The following is a 19,060-nucleotide window of genomic DNA, read 5'->3' as shown; positions in this document are numbered from 1 at the left end:
TATTTTCTTGCCAAGCAAAGGTGACTCAAATTGCCCTCCTGAACATTTTACGTTTTGTTAGTTGGTCACTTTCTCCTGTACGACTACAATATATTGTTTTACTCTTTCTGAAATTTCAGTTTAAAGTAATTACACCATTCTTGCTCACTTAATATTAAGCCAGCTGAAAGCCTTTACGATACAGATTCAGTCAGCCGCAACGTAATACGTCGATTTTAAGCGCCGCTTCAGGCTTGAATCGCTACAAGTATGGTAATGTGTCGTTATTACCGAAAATATGAAATGTTCCCAACGACTTGCAAAACGTAAAGTCAACATAAAAGTCACACTAAAGTTTTACGACTCAGTCTGCCTGGCATCAGCCCCCATTGTTACTTTATCTAATTTCTGGCTTATGTATTACATCCACCATACACGTTACTCCGCAACTGTTGTTGCCAAAGCAACAACAGTTGCGGAGAGAAGTACTCGCAGGCATTAGGTATAATATATCCACATTTCCTTGCAAATAACACAATTAATTTTAGTCATATTACAAACACAGCAATTACTTAATATGAACGACAACATCCTTGGATGAAAGTTTGCAAAACATACTCATACTAAATTGTAATTTTGGTACTTTACGCGGTAGACGCAGAATTTGATATCGCTTTTCCCATTTATTACTTCATCCTTCATCATTTATATATATATATATATATATATATATATATATATATATATATATATATATATATATATATATATATATATATAAATATATATATATATATATATATATATATATATATATATATATATATATATATATATATATATATATATATATATATATATATATATATATATATACATATATAAAATATAATTTAACTAACCAACTAACCATCACACTGCTTCCCATAGGGGTAGGCATATTGATTACGACGCCACACAAATCTTCGCTTCTTTCACATCCATGTATCTTCTCAAAAGTAGTTAGTCTTAAACAATTAAATTAATCGTTTGGGATAATTAAGCTCATTTCATAAATCTGAAAAACAATAAAATTAATAAAATGTGGAGTGTAAGAATGTAAGAATATAATAAAACATTTTCAATATTTCACTCTCCGCAATATCAATCTTTATTGCGCTGTTATATTTTGAGAACATTGGAAAAATTATTTTGTATTAACAAAATAAATAATAACTCTAACTGAATTATTATCCTTTTTTAATGTTAAAAGCATTAACTTTGTGGATCATTGTAAATTATTTTGGAGAAATAACATGACTTCATTTTTAATAAAAACCAATTAGTTTTGGCAACAACCTGTTGCTCTCTTCAGGGTTTGTTTTATGACTAAACATACTTCCTTTTTGTATTACAAAATAAATAAATAATAAGTCAAGCCGAATTATTATCCTTTTTGTATTAGCAAAATAAATTCGAGCCAAATATCAATTCAGCTCAAGTTTTCTGTTCTAACCATTTCTTCTTTCAGGGTCTGTATGCTTTCTACATGGAATTAAGTGTAGGTTACAAGGTGGTTACTGACACATTCCGAGAGGATGAGAAGTGCGGACTAGCTGAAATATCCTTCCTACAACTTATTGACCCCTGGAATGCCATTCAAAAAAATTCATCCTTCAAGGAGATGTTTAAGATTGGGTAAATGATTATTTCTTAGCTACTTTAAACTAACTAACTAACTAACTAACCATCACGCCGCTTCCCCGCAGGGGTAGGCAGAGAGAATAGAGCGCCACACCACTCTATCCTTGCAAACATTCTTCGCCTCTTCCACGTTCATGCATCTCCTCATACATACCCGACGATTGTTACGACTCCTAACCTGACCACTTTCAAGTATTTGGCATACCTGGTCGTGCCATGTTTTTCTCGGTCTTCCTCTGCTTCTTTTCCCAAGTACATTCACCTCATAAATTTGTTTTACCGTTCTTTCCTCACTCATTCGTTCTACATATCCAAACCATCTCAACACACCTTTCTTAATTTTATCGATAATGCTTATCTCAGCTTTGCATTCCTTCCTTATTTCACTATTCGCACATCTATCATACATCGTTTTGTCGCACATTCTTCTGAGAGATCGCATTTCGACTGCATTTAGTCTACTTTCATCCTTCTTTTGCCAACTCCATGTTTCACTTCCAAACATTAGAGTTGGAACCAGGACTCCGTTGTGCACTGCCAGTTTAGCTACTTTATGTGTTAAATAAAATGTGTTCTCGGTATTTTTGTATAAAATATACTTAATCTTTGCATTTCTTGAATGTTTTCCGCAGATACTTTATGGTACATTTTATAATATCTTTAAAAAATTAATAGACTTTAGGTGTGTGGAAGTTTTTTTATGAAAGTATTATAACTTTTTAATTTTTTTTTATTTAAAATAAATCCTGATGTTGACAATGCATTGTTGAAACCGGTAGGTTAAATTATATAAATAAAAAATGGTAAAAAAAAAGTCTTTTAATTTTATAAAGATATAAATCTTTGCGACTCAAGACCTTTGCCGTAAAAGACGTCCGTCTATATCCGCCTCCGTAGTGTAATGATCAGCATGCTCAGCTACCGTACTGGAGGTCCCGAATTCAATTCCTATGGAAGGGGGTTAAAAAAAGTGATTTTTCTCTCTAATATTTATTCGATTTTACCCCGGACTGGTACCTGAAGCGGAGGGCTGATCACCTTTCCTTCGTATGTTAACAACAAATAAAAGAGTTTCTGCTAAACTAAATATTTTCTCACCCCACCATAGATGTCTCTAGTTAACTCTCGCATACTGTATTTCGAGTTTGATCTGTATATCTAGAAGTTTCAAGAATTTCAGTAATGAGATGGTCAATCATGGGTAGAATTGGTGAATGTTACACGTGTGTAAAGTGATCACTTAAATTAGCCTATGACAGTTGTAAACCCTGTAAATGCCGAGACTTCCATATTCTTCTTCATCTATGTTGAGATGGCAAGAATTTAAAGGTATTACTGAATGTAATTAAAACTTCCAACATATTCAGTAATATTGTACGTACATAAAGTTGCCTACAAAACTGAACATACGTACGAATGTAAAATTACATTAAAAAATAATCAAATATGTATGAGGGAGGCCCGAAAATCTACATTTTTGCGAGAAATTAATTTGAAATTTACAAAGAAAAAAGCTAAAATAAAGCTCCAAGGAATCCACTACATAAAATACACGGCTGGATGTATGAATATTTAACATATTTCGTTATCCAGATTTCATTGAGAATACTAGAGGGTAAAACGCACATGCATATAATACATATACTCGCGTAACTGAAAGCCATCAAATATTAACAGGGTGTGAGTCGTGGCACCTCACCAAAGCTGATAACAAGAATCTGGAAAATTTTGAAAATTAGTGCCTGAGGCGAATACTGGGCGTAAAGTGGTATGACTTCGTCGAGAATGAGGATGTGAGGAGAAGAACCCAGCAGCTCATACTGTAAGTCCTGAAGAGGAAAAGGTGGACATGGTTGCGACACTTCATTAGAATGCCACCTAAGACCATCAACCCCTCATGTCTCTTCTTCCAACCCCGAGGATTCCGACCCCCCGGAAGGCCGCTGACGACTATTCACAAACTATACTCAGCGGAACTTCGAGATGCCGGACTGACCTGGGAGGAAGCCAAGGAGATGGCGCGTGACAGAGTGACTTGGAGACGTCTCGCGTTGACCATATGCTAGGGAGCGATCATGGAAAAAGAAGAAAGAAAAATAACCGAGCGCAGATTTCAACCCGAACCTTTTAATGGCTTAAGATGCTATTTATAAATAGGTACAGTAAATCCTCCATATAACGGACTAATTGTGGGGAGAGGGTGTCCGTTGAAGTCAAATTTCCGTTTTATAAAAATAGGTTTATTAATTTTTTTTTAAAACTGTTTTTAAACATGAACACTGTATTTAGATATAAATAAACAACACCAGATTATATTTTTTGTCTTTGGATGCATGTCGTGAAGTGACGTTGCTATTTGATATCGACACGTTTTTACGGTTATCCTGCTTAAAAATTAAACTTCAACTTCAAGTTTTGTTTGCACTTTTGAAGTTCACCTTTTTTATAATCAACTCTCTTAAAATTGGAAAATGCGTATGATATAGTTGAATTTCGCTTTCTAACAAAAAGTCGATAAATATTATTAAATCGTTGAGATGTGATCTTACCACTGATAACTTCATTTATGGCAGAGTTGTTTCATCTACTTCACTATCTTCACTTTCATTCTCATTTTTAGGTTCATAACTTCATGTGCTATTTCACTTTCATTCATGATATTATACCTAGGGTCACCTTCATCTTTTGAGACATAATTTTGTGATTATCATGGCCGTTCAAAATTGTTTACCATATATTCGGTGACACTTGAATTTAAGCATTTATAACATTGATTTTTTTAAATCATTTGACATATTTTTTTCCCTTATATCAGAAGTTCGTCAAATAGAGGTCCGTCATATCGAGGCTTTACTGTAAGATGAAATAACTAATTAATGAATAACCCCAAACTTTTATTATTTTTCTCTGTGTCGCAATAATTAGTTCGCTCTAGGATTACCAGATAATTGGATTAAGTGTGCTTTTCTTTTCTTCTATTTTGAAAACAACATACACACATTGATATTTATAAACATATGTATTTATTAATCAGTCTTTAAGAAGAAGCTTTGAAACCGTTAGACATTATAATTAAGTCATAATAAAGTATTTATAGTGATTTCAAAACAAATTTGTATTTTAATTATAAAATGGAAATTCACAAAGTTATAGCTACAAATATAAATAACATGCATAAAGTCTTATTTGTCCGTCTTGTAGTGTAGTGGTAAGCGTGTTTGGCTACCATGCTATTAGGAGGTCTTGGGTTTAATTCCTAGGAGGGTCAAAATAAATATGGGTGTAGGTATTTATTATTTATTGATTTGGCATGATTTTTTTTTGAACAATTAAAATTTTAATAAAATTTTTAAAAAAAATCTATCAGAATAACAGAGAGAGTGAGACAAATCTAGAATCTGCTTGCCAGACTGTGTGACAGTATGCACAGGATCACAGATGTGTCGTTGTCACCAATGTGTAACCAACATACCCACATTCCTTACACAAATCAAAAACAATCATTTGGCGTAATTGAGCTCGTTTTGTTAATCCAAAAAAGCAATAATAAAAAAATAACAAAATCTAATATTTTCTGGCAAACGATTTGCACATCGGCTATTGTCTGGGAAATTTGCCGCTACCCTAAGCAGATATCATTTTCAAATTTTATTTAAATATACGTTATTAACAGTGCTGGAAAATTTGTTTTTGCTCAACGCAAGCGAGTCTAAAAACTGCATAAAGTCTTTGAATACATAATCGTCATATGAAAACGGTCTAATTTGCAGAGGGCGCATTGTCGAAGGGTATTTACTCCGCTTCAGTTTTTATGAACTTAAATAACCAAAATATTCCCCAAAAAACATATTTTAGTGGAATGTTAGTACATTCCACTAAATTCCAGTTAGTACATTCCACTAAAACCATTCTTCTTAGTAGAAGAATATCATAATTGTAATACTACGTAATACGATCCAAGGTCAAAATAAGATTTCGCCCTTCATCAGTGATACCACATGTGAAAACAAATATCGTCTCGACATAGAAACGCATATCGCCCACTCCTTTCAAGAACGTCATAAATCAAAAAACTTGAGTTTTCAGGAGAACGTTTTTAAAGTTTAGAAATATAAAACAATGTATTAAAAATAAATATCAAGCCACTTATTGAACTTATTACTGTGCAACAGATCTTTTTAGGTAAAACCTGAAGGTTTTTTCTCCATTTGAAAAATATTTATTATATTTAAAAAAAATACTTAAACAATAACTTTTCTTCATAATGCAAAAACATCACATTCTGCCCTGTAGCGGGTAAATATTAAGTTAAAAATATACCGCTTTTGCTGGAATATAGTATATTTTTTGGGCATTCCGAAAACATGCACAACCGAAAATGACGATTTTTGATTTATGACGTTACTGAAAGGAGTGAGCGATATGTACATAGATGTACAGGATGGCGCAAAACTAATCACCCTATCAAACGATGTTTTTTTTTTTTCAAATGGCGTCGTATGTTAATCATATTTGATATTTATAATCTGAACAGCTGCAGTATACAAAAAAAATGTAAGGTGGCGCAAAATTAATCTTCCAATTTTGTTTTAGATTTTTTTGACTAAATAAAAAAAATAATGAAAGACATCTTTATTTGGACCTTTACAATTTTTTCTGTAAAGGGTCGTTGTTATCAATAAATATCAATATAAACATAGTTCAGAGTATTTAAAACTGGTTGCCAACTGAGATAAGAGGTCTTAATAGAGACAAAATAATTCATTAATAGTAAATGATACAGAGTTAATACTGTGAAAATTGTTAAATGTTAATTTTAAAAAAAAATCTTCCTTTTTGTGTGTATATTATGTAAAGATAGGTAAAAATAATGTAAAAAGACTATGCAGTATATATATATATATATATATATATATATATATATATATATATATATATATATATATATATATATATATATATATATATATATATATATATATATATATATATATATATATATATATATATATATATATATATATATATATATATATATATATATATATATATATATATATATATATATATATATATATATATATATATATATATATATATATATATATATATAATTAAGCCAATTTGTACATAATATAATGCATGTTAAACTTTATGTTAAAATAATATGTTTTCTCTTTTAATATCAAAAATTCTATAAAACATTAAGTATATTATTGGTTCGAAAAGTATTTATTTTAACAAGGATGAACATATAAAAAAAACGAGGAATATTTCATTAGTCAAAAGCAGAAATATTTTAATTATGCTTTCTTTATAGGTAGGAAGTGACATATTCCAGATGACGATATGGTCCACGAAATCATTAGGGAGGTTTTGCATTAGGTGTATAGGAGTATTGAACACGGGCATAGTCCAGCTGTTATTTAAAAATATATTACACTTGTTTTTTATACTTATTTACATTTTTTTGGTCAGGATGCGTCGTATCCAAGAATACGGATTACAATCGCGCGAGGTCCAGAAGTTATACCCCAAGAAGCCCACTTGCACCGGCAAGGGTGGCACCTTCGTGAGCGTCGGACTCCGAGAGACTTGGCCCGCCTTGCAGTCGCTCCTCTACTGCTTCTGTTTGGCCCTCAGCGTCTTCGTTCTGGAACTCTTATACAACAGGTACTGGAAATGGAACTATCCTACCTACTAATCTCTTTGTGAGTGATCACTTTACACAAGTGTAACATTCACCAATTTTACCCATCATTGACAACCACACTACTCAAATTCATTTAAATTTTAAAACTCATATGGTACATATTTGCTAACTTTTTTCATGTTCATCTTTTAGTTTTTTTTTGTTTTCTGTTACATTCACATATTTGTAATTTATATTAGCACTTTAATTTTTATTTTCTGATCTCTTTATATTTTTATTACCTAAAATAAAATGTATACCCACACACAGGCCATGTCTTCATAGGATCTTTTTTTTATTATTAATATTGTATATTTTTTTGTACTTTTAATTATAATATATTTTTAAATGCAAAAGAGTTTAAAATAAAGAAAATAAAACCTATATCTTCTATCATTCATTGATTTGGCATTAAGATCCAACATACGATAAACCGTAACTTAATTTTCTCGAAACCCAAGTAACATTTGAAGTAATTGATTTTTTTACTTAAATCACCTTTTTTTTAAATGTTTTTCTTTTCGTAAAAGGTCACTTGTCTGCTCAAGCCCGATTTTTTATACGATGTTTTTAGATATTTTTCATTTTTTTATAATATACAATATAACAACAAAAAATATATTTTTTAACTCCCAACCTTTCAATTTTTTTTTAAACTATGTATGTAATTATTTCGAAGAAAAACTTATTTTTCTTTATAAAAACGTTGTTTTAAAAAACACATCAATTACGCAAAATGTTACCTGGATTTACAAACAATTATGTTGCGACTTAATGAATGCTGGGCCTTAATACAAATGCTTATATGATTTTCACATCTCATGACGTCTCTCCATTCTTGATCCATTACCCCTTTTCAGCGAAGAAAAGCTCAATTTGAAAAGCTCATTAATTAATTTCTTGTATTTTTTTTTATTTTGCCCACTAAAAAATGTAAAAGAATCCTACATGTGATATTTATTTTTCAGAAAAATGAAACAAAATCGACCCATTACCCCTCATAAGACGACATCTACGTTATATGTTATATATGAATCAGAACAAATTTGGCATATCACTCACTCCTTTCAAGAACGTCATAAATCAAAAACTTGATTTTTCAGTAGAACGTTTTTAATGTTTAGCTATATAATACAATGTATTGAAAATGAATATCAAGCCACTTATTGAACTTTTTACTGTGCAGCAGATCTTTTTAGGTAAAACCTGAATGTTTTTTCTACATTTGAAAAATATTTAGTATATTTCAAAAAATACTTAAACAATACCTTTTCTTCAAAATGCAAAAACAACACTTTCTGCCTTGTAGCGGGTAAACATTAAGTTAAAAATATGCCGCTTTTTCTGGGATACAGTACATTTTCTGGGCATTCCGAAAACATGCACAACTGGAAATTGACGATTTTTTATTTATGACGTTCTTGAAAGGTGTGAGCGATATGTAGATTTTGATTAATATCTCAGCACGGATAATGAAGTTTATTGAAATGGAAATATATACTCCTGGCCATTTACAAGGCTCACAATCTGTCGTTGGCTGGATTAAGTGACTTCTTTATATTACACTGTTTAGGGATTTCACCGTGTACACAAATGGGAATATAAAATCTGGTTATTTACAAGGCTCTCAACCTGTCATTGGCTGGATTAAATGACCTATTTTCATCACACTGCATAGTACTATTATTACTTTTATTCTACAAACGATTCAAAACCACACTACTCCATTTTGATATATTTAATAAATGCTTCAATTAAAAACATCACCTGTATTTTTTAGTCAAACTTCGCGTGTAATGTTGAAATCAACCATTATGTTTAAAAATTCCGCTATCTTTTAGGTAAAAGTCATTAAACAAAACTAAGATTTAATTCCCTTTGAAAACAAGTAATTTAACGGCACAGAATATCATCTTATCAGCATATTTATACTCTAAATTCAATTGTTTAAATTTGTCATTTTTGCAATTTAGTTGTTTTAATCCGAACGGAATGATGTAAGATATTTTTGATATGTTAATATAGAAGAAGAAGAATATGAACGTCCGGACTTAACAAAGCTTATTACCTTCTAAAGGCTGGATAAGTGATCACTTTCCACACGTGTAACGTTCACCATTCTACCTATGATTGACAACCATCATCATTTTGGAAGTCGTACATATATTTATCATCAATCTCATGACAGAGTACATATGAGTTCACAACAGCCATCTCTTTGATTTCATTTAGAGAGATTTTATTTAATAGAGAACCTTTCATCATCTTTATTGAAATGTCAAAAATGTAAAATAACTCCTTTAGTAAACACGCTCATTTTTAACGATTGTTGCACGGTATGATCGATAATCCTGAAACTATCCGGAACATTGGTCTGTATGTTCCCGATAGTTACCTAAGACAGCGTCGGCATAGATTGTTTCACATTCCTATACACAGGACCAACCTCCCGATGGTTATGCCTGTAGGACGAGCTACGGCTATGCTGAATAATATCACGCCGGATATCGATCTGTTCCATGTGTCTGAGGCGGTATTCTGAAGCGGTATTCTTCTACATTTTTAACAATAGTCTTCTTCCTTACGTTTTCATTTATATTTTTAATGTATACGCTTTAAATGTTACTTTGTAATGTTTATATTTATTAATATTAAATAAATAGAGTTGGAAAATGTTGTGGATATGTTGTTTTATTGCACATTATTTTATTATTCCCGATGAGTAATTTCCATCTGTCATTTTTGGGCATAGAATTTAGGTTAACATGAATGAAACAAATAAAGAAAGTTACAAAAAAAAAATTAAAAAAAAGAAAGAAACATTATATAGGGGAAAAAATAAAACAATAAGCAGGTATAGTAAATAGGAATAATTAAAAAAAATAACATAAGGTAAGAAGCATGTTTAAAAGAAATAAATGAGAAAATATATCAGAAACACAAATTTCTTTCCATAAAGTATTTATTTATTTATTTTTTAAAGAGACATATTTGTATTTTATTAATTACACAAATAATTCAATTTCATACTTGTTTGAGCCTAAGCGGCTCATTATTAGAAATAGGTATATTGTGGTAGAGTGGGTTTGAACCGAGAAACTCTGAATTCCGCGACCTAACCACGGAACCACAACCCGACACTATTCAGTTCATTAATTTTGGATCCCTGATTGGGTTCTATTTTTTATATCAGGTTGCTAATTAATTTATTTCAGCGTAAATTATTTAATTTATTGTAACTGCGACAGTTGATAGAATTCCATTTTAAATTTTAAGGTAATATATCAAAAATTAAACAAGGTTTTTGGATTGAATTCTACTGTTATGTTATTATATAAGGATATTTTGCAAATATTTTTAGACACTGATAATTTTTTTATAAGACGAAACGCGTAACAATATATTTACATCATTGTATTTTTATTTAAATAAAAGAAAATTTTAATCCAATAAACTTGTTTATTTTTTTATATATTACCAAAAAAAAATAAGTATTTTAACAAAATTTACATAAATTATTTGAGGGAAAAGCACAAATCTCTGTGACATGCTTATTACAATTTCCAAGCAAAGTTTGAAACACGTTTGCACCAATTTGTATGCGACGTAAACAAAAATATTAGTACGGAATATTGCTCTAACGAACACATTACTCTTTTCAAATCGCCTCACTTATTTTCGCTCCACAAATTTCTCGATGTCGGATTACAGGAAAATTGTAAGCGCTGACTTCCTTTATTATTTTAGGCCCTAACTGACACTTACAAACGAGGCTGTTACATCGTAATTGTAAATGCAAATACTGGGCTCATACCCGACATTGGAGCCAGAAATAAAATGGACACATGAATGCACTAAGCGATTTAACATTGTAATCTGCGCTGTCCCAAGTGAAAGCGGAAAACGAGGCCTGGGAACTCATTCCATACGGAAGTCAACATTTTATCATGTGGCCTAGATAACTTTTAGTTTTCACATTATTTTTTGACATCTTAACATAGATGAAGAGACAAAGTATGGTGGAGTGGAGTGGCTGAACGCAGCTCTACCACGTTTTTTTTCTCCCACATAATATTTATTTGAAAGCACTACAGTAGGTAAATGTGTAAGAATCCCTTACAAGTGGCATGACCTTGTATTTATGAGCAGGGTGCCAAAAAAGGAGGAAAATACATGGATGAAAAAGAATATGGAAGTCTGGGCATTTACGGGACTTACGACCGTCATAGGCTGGTTTGAGTTATTACTTTACACACTTGTAACATTTACCAATTCTACCCATGATTCTCAATCACACAACTCAAATTCTCGGAAGATCTATATATATATATATTTATATATATATATATATATATATATATATATATATATATATATATATATATATATATATATATATATATATATATATATATATATATATATATATATATATATATATATATATATATATATATATATATATATATATATATATATATATATATATATATATATATATATATATATATATATATATATATATATATATATATATGTACTAGAATTTTACGAGAGATATCTATTGGTGAGATGAAGAAGCTTTTTTATTGAGCAGAAATTCTTATATTTGTATTCCTCTATGTTGAGATGTTAAAAAATAATATGAAAAATAGCAATAAAATAAAATGAGAGATAAGTATTTTCATATAAAACTCTACAGTTAACCCCCCTACAACGTTGAAATAGTTAACGCGTTTTTAGATGGAACGTTATAAGGGGTTAATGTTTTAAACTGTATTTTTACATTAAAACCAGCGAAAATGACTGAAATGAGTCATTTAAAATTCAAACCCTTAACCGCAATTAATGGTGCAAAGGGCACTGAATCATATAAACGCATTGTTATCTTGATTATTAATATATGAAGGAAATGTGATCAGCCCTCCGCTTCAGGCACCAGTCCAGTCTTAATTGAATACATATTCGAGTGAAAAAATCACTTATATTTATTTAACCCCCCCCACTCGGACTCGTACCCAGGACCTTTAGTTTAAAAACATTTACCCCCTTACAACGTTCCCTCCGATAACGCAGTTTCAATGTTAACGCTATAGGGAAGGGGGGGGGTACTGTTTTTCGTTTTGCGATTGAAACTGACTGGAACGTATCTAGCGCGTTAAGCGGGGTCTTACAGTACTACATTTCGATCCCTTTGAACTTGATTAGTTAATGAGTAGGTGACTTGTTAGCGATAAAAATGGTTCACCGTGACTTGAAATCCGTTAAGTTAATAATGGGCTTCCTGCAGCGGAAGGGAACGGGCGAAGCGGCAATTTCCGTTATTTTACAACCGACCGGAATAAACTGGTCAACTGGCAAATGTCATCTGCCATCCATTTGTAAATCTGACATCCACTCAAGGTAGGTACCGCAGGTACTTTGTAACAAAAAGGGTGACCATGATCTGATACTTGATAATGCTACACATAATATTTATTTAGGTACTACTCTGGAACATTTTTTTACAATTCAAAACCTACTTACCCGAAACAAATACTTTGATATCGTGGGTATACTGGCAAAAAACGTTAACTCTAAAATCCTTGTTTGAATAATCCATATTCTTTAAAGCTTCTAGCCTGCATAATATTGAACATATAGTTGAATTCCCGGGTCGGGTGAGAACCCAGTCAAGTCTAAAATTACCATTTTGAGATATAGCAACTACAAATTTTAAAAAAATTACAACATTCATACAATTGTAATTACGTTCGTTCGTGAGCAAAAAATAAGGATTTCTCTTATTAACTTTGAATTTACAACATTTTGAGTGTGTCCAAATACTTGTTCACAAAATCTGGATTATCTCCAATTACAGGAGTTATTTTCATATTATTTTTTGACATCTCATCAAAGATGAAGAAGAATATGGAAGTCTGGGCATTTACGGGGCTGACGACCGTCATAGGCTGGTTTAAGTGATCACTTTATACACGTGTAACATTCACCAATTCTACCCATTATTGACAACCACATCACTCAAATTCTTGGAAGTTCTATATATATATGAACCAATTTAGAAACCTTGTTTTTGAATCACTAGAACTTCACTAGAGACATCTATTGGTGAGATGTAAAGAAGTTTTTTATTAAGCAGAAACTCTTAAAGTATGTGAGGTCCGAATCCTGGATTATAATCACACACATGAGAAACGCCAGAAAATACCATTTTCATTTTATTATTAAGCTTATAATTTGACCAGATAATTTATTTACAGCATTTTGAGTGTGTCCAAATACTTGTTCACAAAATCTGGATTATCTCCAATTACAGGAGTTATTTTCATATTATTTTTAACATCTCATCAAAGATGAAGAAGAATATGGAAGTCTGGGCATTTACGGGGCTGAAGACCGTCATAAGCTGGTTTAAGTGATCACTTTATACACGTGTAACATTCACCGATTCTACCCATTATTGACAACCACACTACTCAAATTCTTGGAAGTTCTACATATATATTTGAACCAATTTAGAAACCTTATTTTTGAATCACTAGAACTTCACTAGAGACATCTATTGGTGAGATGTAAAGAAGCTTTTTACTAAGCAGAAACTCTTATAGTATGTGAGGTCCGAATCCTGGATTATAATCACACACATGAGAAACGCCAAAAAATACCATTTTCATTTTATTATTAAGCTTATAATTTGACCAGATAATTTATTTACAACATTTTGAGTGTGTCCAAATACTTGTTCACAAAATCTGGATTATCTCCAATTACAGGAGTTATTTTCATATTATTTTTAACATCTCATCAAAGATGAAGAATACTCCCATATTCTTTAATATCGTGTATATACTGGTAAAAAATGTTAACTCTAAAATCCCTGTTCTTTAAAGCTTTTAGCCTGCATAAAATATCCACTTAAAACTCAAAGTTAAATTTACTTTTTAAACCACATAAATACGATATTTTAAACTACTATGCCAGTATTTTTCCAGTTAATATGTAATAGGTTATAGGTTTTACGTTGAAAACTATATAATATACATTATTAAATCGACATTTCATATTTTCGAGTTAATGTTTTTTGCAAGTATACCCACGATATGTAAATAAGGTTTTTAATACTGTTCTAAAAAATATTCATAATTGATATTTCTATGTTTCATATAAAGATTAATTCAAATTTAACCTTTCCTAAGCAGTCGATTTTTTTATAGCCTTTCAAACCATTCTCATATTCTTCTAGACTATTTACAACGAGTTCCTACTTATGTACAAACTTGTGTCAAAACTTGACGATAAAATTCAATTCAACGACCGTCATTGGTAACATTCACCAATTCTACCGTTATTGTCGACCACAGTACTCAAATTCTTAGAAGTTACTACTTAAAAAAATAGAATTATAAAAATAAAAAATCGTTCATTTGTCACTAATTGGAGTGACTATCTAGGGGTATACATGATTTTTTTATCATACATATCAAGCGACAGACTGAGATTAATAATTGCAGGCCAGCAAAGAATACCGCACGCTATCATGAATTATATAATGTGGGCAAACACGGAGTATGTATTGTCTAAAATAAAAAACCACTAAATCCAGTAAAATAAAAAGAAACAACTTTTAAACTGATACCCATCGGTAACGTGTTATTTGCATACTATACTAGTAAAGGAAAAATCAACCTGTTATTTCGTAATTACAAACCATTTTAAAAGTATCGGAATACTAAAATACAAAAAATATTTAAAATCATGAAATTTAAAAAAAAAATCTCTTAAAACGTTCAATATAACCTCAACGGACTCATAGACATTAGATAAGTAATAATAATAAAACCTCAATCCGCACCCCAATGGTGCATAGAGCACTGCGTCATATAAACGCAGTGTTATCTTGATCGATTACTCATGAAGGAAAGGTGATCAGCCCTCCGCTTCAGGTGCCAGTCCAGGGTAATATTTAATAAACATTGCAGTGAAAAAACACTAATATTTATTTGACCCCCTCTGGGAATCGAACCCGGGACCTCCAGAACGGCAGCTGAACGCGCTGACCATTACACTACGGAGGCGGACAATTTTAGATTAGTAGTGTACTTTAAATATGATTTGAAAATACAACTTTTGAGTTTATTTATATAGACACATCTAGTTTTGGGAACTACAGATATTCTCATCACGAGACAAAAATACAAATCTTCAGAGTTTATAATTGCAAATACGATTTTCCTCGTTTTCTTCTTTTACTTCCATTATCATATAAATTTGCGTCACATATATCCAATCTAACATACCTTTTTCACTCTTATATACACTAGTATCACAGCAGGATTGATGCAGTCCCCGTATACAATCAGTAGGCAAGATCATGAAGACCCCGTTGACTTGCTGCCTCAAGCTGTATTTTAATCGTCTTTATGTATATTATTAATGCTTGAAATGCATGATAAAAAAAACATGTTCACCCCTAAATAGTCACTCCAATTGGTGACATGGGAATGATTTTTTCATTTTTATAACAACGTTATTTTTATTTTGAAACATTTAGTTGTTAACTAAATACATAAATATACATATATATATATATATATATATATATATATATATATATATATATATATATATATATATATATATATATATATATATATATATATATATATATATATATATATATATATATATATATATATATATATATATATATATATATATATATATATATATATATATATATATATATATATATATATATATATATATATATATATATATATATATATATATATATACATGCAACCAACAATTAAGGACCTTGCCTAAACATAATAATTGAATTAGATTTAATTATTTAAGAAATAATTTATTTTTTGTAGTAGATAGTTATTGAACACCCTGTTATTGTAAGTATGTACAAGTATTCGTTTACTGCTTCGACCAGGGCAGAATCAGTTTAAGGAGAAAATCAAAACACGAAACACGCCTTAAAAGATGAAACACAATGGCATCATATTTATTATTCTTTCTTTTGCCTTTTTTATATCCCATTTTCCGTCCACAGAAGCGGATGTTAAGGAAACAATTTCCTTCCTGAAAGACATCTTAATATTTGAAAACAGGCCAACGCGAGTAACGGCTTTTCTATGCTGGAATGCGAGTAAGTTTAGGTTTAATATTTTACGATTTTATGAAAATATTTTTGTGTATTACTGCTTGATATCAACTTAGTCTAGTTGACTTAGTAAAGAAGTATAAGTTTTACTTGGTAAACAAGTAAAAATACAAGTTATTCTTAAAATCCATTGTCATATAACAACTATACGTAGAAATCCTAAAATTTGTTAATACGAAAAGTCATAAACTGCTACATTTTGAAAATATAGAAACACATAAAAATGAAAATAAAAATAATCCCAAAATTAACAATATGACAATTATTAATTAATGTCTCTCTTCTATTGTCCATGTTCCCACTGGTAAAATATACATTTATATATATATATATATATATATATATATATATATATATATATATATATATATATATATATATATATATATTGTATATATATATATATATATATGTATATATATATTATTTTTTTAAATAGCTGAAATAGAAAACAGCGATTCTGTAACTAGGGTGAAAAATACTTAAATGTAATGAAAAAGTTCATCTTCGAGATATCAACATGATTTTGCAATTACCAAAATGCAATACCAAACAATTCTATCAAAACTTGAAATATTTGGGAACCAACGGATATAAAAAATGAAGACATTAAAATTCTAAAAACTAAATTAAATGATTTTTGACATCTCAACAACGATGATGAAGAATATGGAAGTCTGGAAGTCTGGAAGAAGTTTTATTATACGATCCAGTTTTGAAACATTGTTCACGAATCACTCATGTATGTTAATATACACTAATATCACTCCTTTAATATAATACAGGATTGGGATCTCACATACTAATAAAAGAGCTCTGCTCAATAAAAAAAGCTTCTTTTCATCTCATTAATAGATATCTCTAGTGAAAATTCTTACGATTCGTAAACAATGTTTCGAAGTGGATCACATACTCATATATAGAATTTCCAAGAATTTGAGAAGTGTGGTTGTCAATCATAGGTAGAATTGGTGGATGTTACACGTGTGCAAAGTGATCACTTAAACCAGCCTATGACGGTCGAAAGCACCGTACATGCCCAGCATTCCATTTTCTTCTTCATTTTCGTTAAGATTATCAAAAATAATATGAAAAATAACTCCTATAATTGGAGATATTCCAGTTTGTGAACAAGTATTTGGACACTCTCAAAATGTTGTAAATGAATTATAAACATGTTAATCCAAGAAAACAAAAAAAAAACATACAAAAAAATATTTAAAAAATAAATTAAATTACCAACAAATATAAACAATCAATAATAAGTCCCTCTCCAAGCACAAGAGCTTAGTCTCTTGAGAGAACTGCGTTATTAATTTTAAGATTGTAAAAGTAGAAATGTCTACAAAATCGATTTAATTATTACAAAAACTTTTGCAACCAACATTTATTTATTTTGTAATAAAATAATTTAAAAAATCCCAAACCCGTCTTCATCCGACAACGTCACAAAGACACAGATTTGAAATATTGACTTAGCCATACGGTGTTTGAAAATGATGCATCAAGAAACGTGTCACTATAGATATTAAGAATATGTATCACTTAATTTTGGGTGCTTTGCTAGTAAAAAAAATATATTAAGAACAGTGGTATTTACCAATTGAATAAGAAATGACAAATGTATAGATTGCACTAAAAAGTGACTGCCGAATCAATTGATGGGATAACTCTACTTTGAATTCTCGAAACGCATTTCTGTCAACGTTTAATATTGTTTGGGTATTTTACTGATTTTCTTCTTCTTCTTTTTTTAGGTTCATTAGTAACTCTAAGCCGAGCTCTGGCAGTTCGACTGAGTGTTTCCAGACATTGCGAGGAGAACCCAGTGTATCTACTTGATGATCCCCCCCACACTCTATTTGTCTTGGATTTAGACTGTCACTTTACGAGGGAGTGCCTTAAAAAAGTACTTATGATAAATTACATTGATTAAAGAAAACACTTTGTTTTTTACCACATGAGTTTTATTATAGACTACATGTTGTTCCATATAAAGGCCAAATTATGAATTATTTTGAAAATTTAGAAATCCAAAAAAACCTAAATTCTAATAATAATTTACTAAATAATATATTGTTTCAAAATTCTTCACCATTGCTTTCAATTTTTCCTTTGTTTTCAAACTCCGTCCCTTGACTAACCCCTTCCCCTTACTTTCCCCTCTCTTTATTTATAGAACAATTTTATATTTTATATTTTAGTTACTATACAGACCTGAATGATGGAAGTTTAACTTCTGAAACATGTAGTCTATAATAAAACTCAAGTGGTAAAAAACGAAGTGTTTTCTTTAATCATTGTAACATGTCTTACCACAAAGTTAATGCCGAAACAATAAATAAAATACAAATTACATTTGTGCTAAGAATACATTGGAAATGAGAAACATTAATATGTACCCAAGACATACAGTCAATATTTTGATATCATTTTTATAAACCCTTATACAAATTGTATTTTCACCATCCAAAGAGTTCATACGAGCATCATGATTGATATTGATATCCTAGCAAAAAAAATGCTCCCCA

At 30.3% G+C, this 19,060-nt stretch overlaps 1 pseudogene; it reads left to right on the top strand.

Annotated features, from left to right (window-relative positions):
• LOC148300756 (ionotropic receptor 84a-like) overlaps positions 1–11,203 on the top strand; it is a 29,497-nt pseudogene extending 18,294 nt beyond the window's left edge.
• The last annotated feature ends 7,857 nt before the right edge of the window (positions 11,204–19,060 follow it).

The sequence above is a fragment of the Brachycentrus maculatus genome, unplaced genomic scaffold (assembly GCF_059751285.1).
Source record: "Brachycentrus maculatus isolate JH-2025_06_01 unplaced genomic scaffold, ASM5975128v1 h1tg000659l, whole genome shotgun sequence".
Lineage (NCBI taxonomy): Eukaryota > Metazoa > Arthropoda > Insecta > Trichoptera > Brachycentridae > Brachycentrus > Brachycentrus maculatus.
Note: the sequence above shows the minus strand (reverse complement) of the source record. Positions and strands in the feature narration are given on the sequence as shown.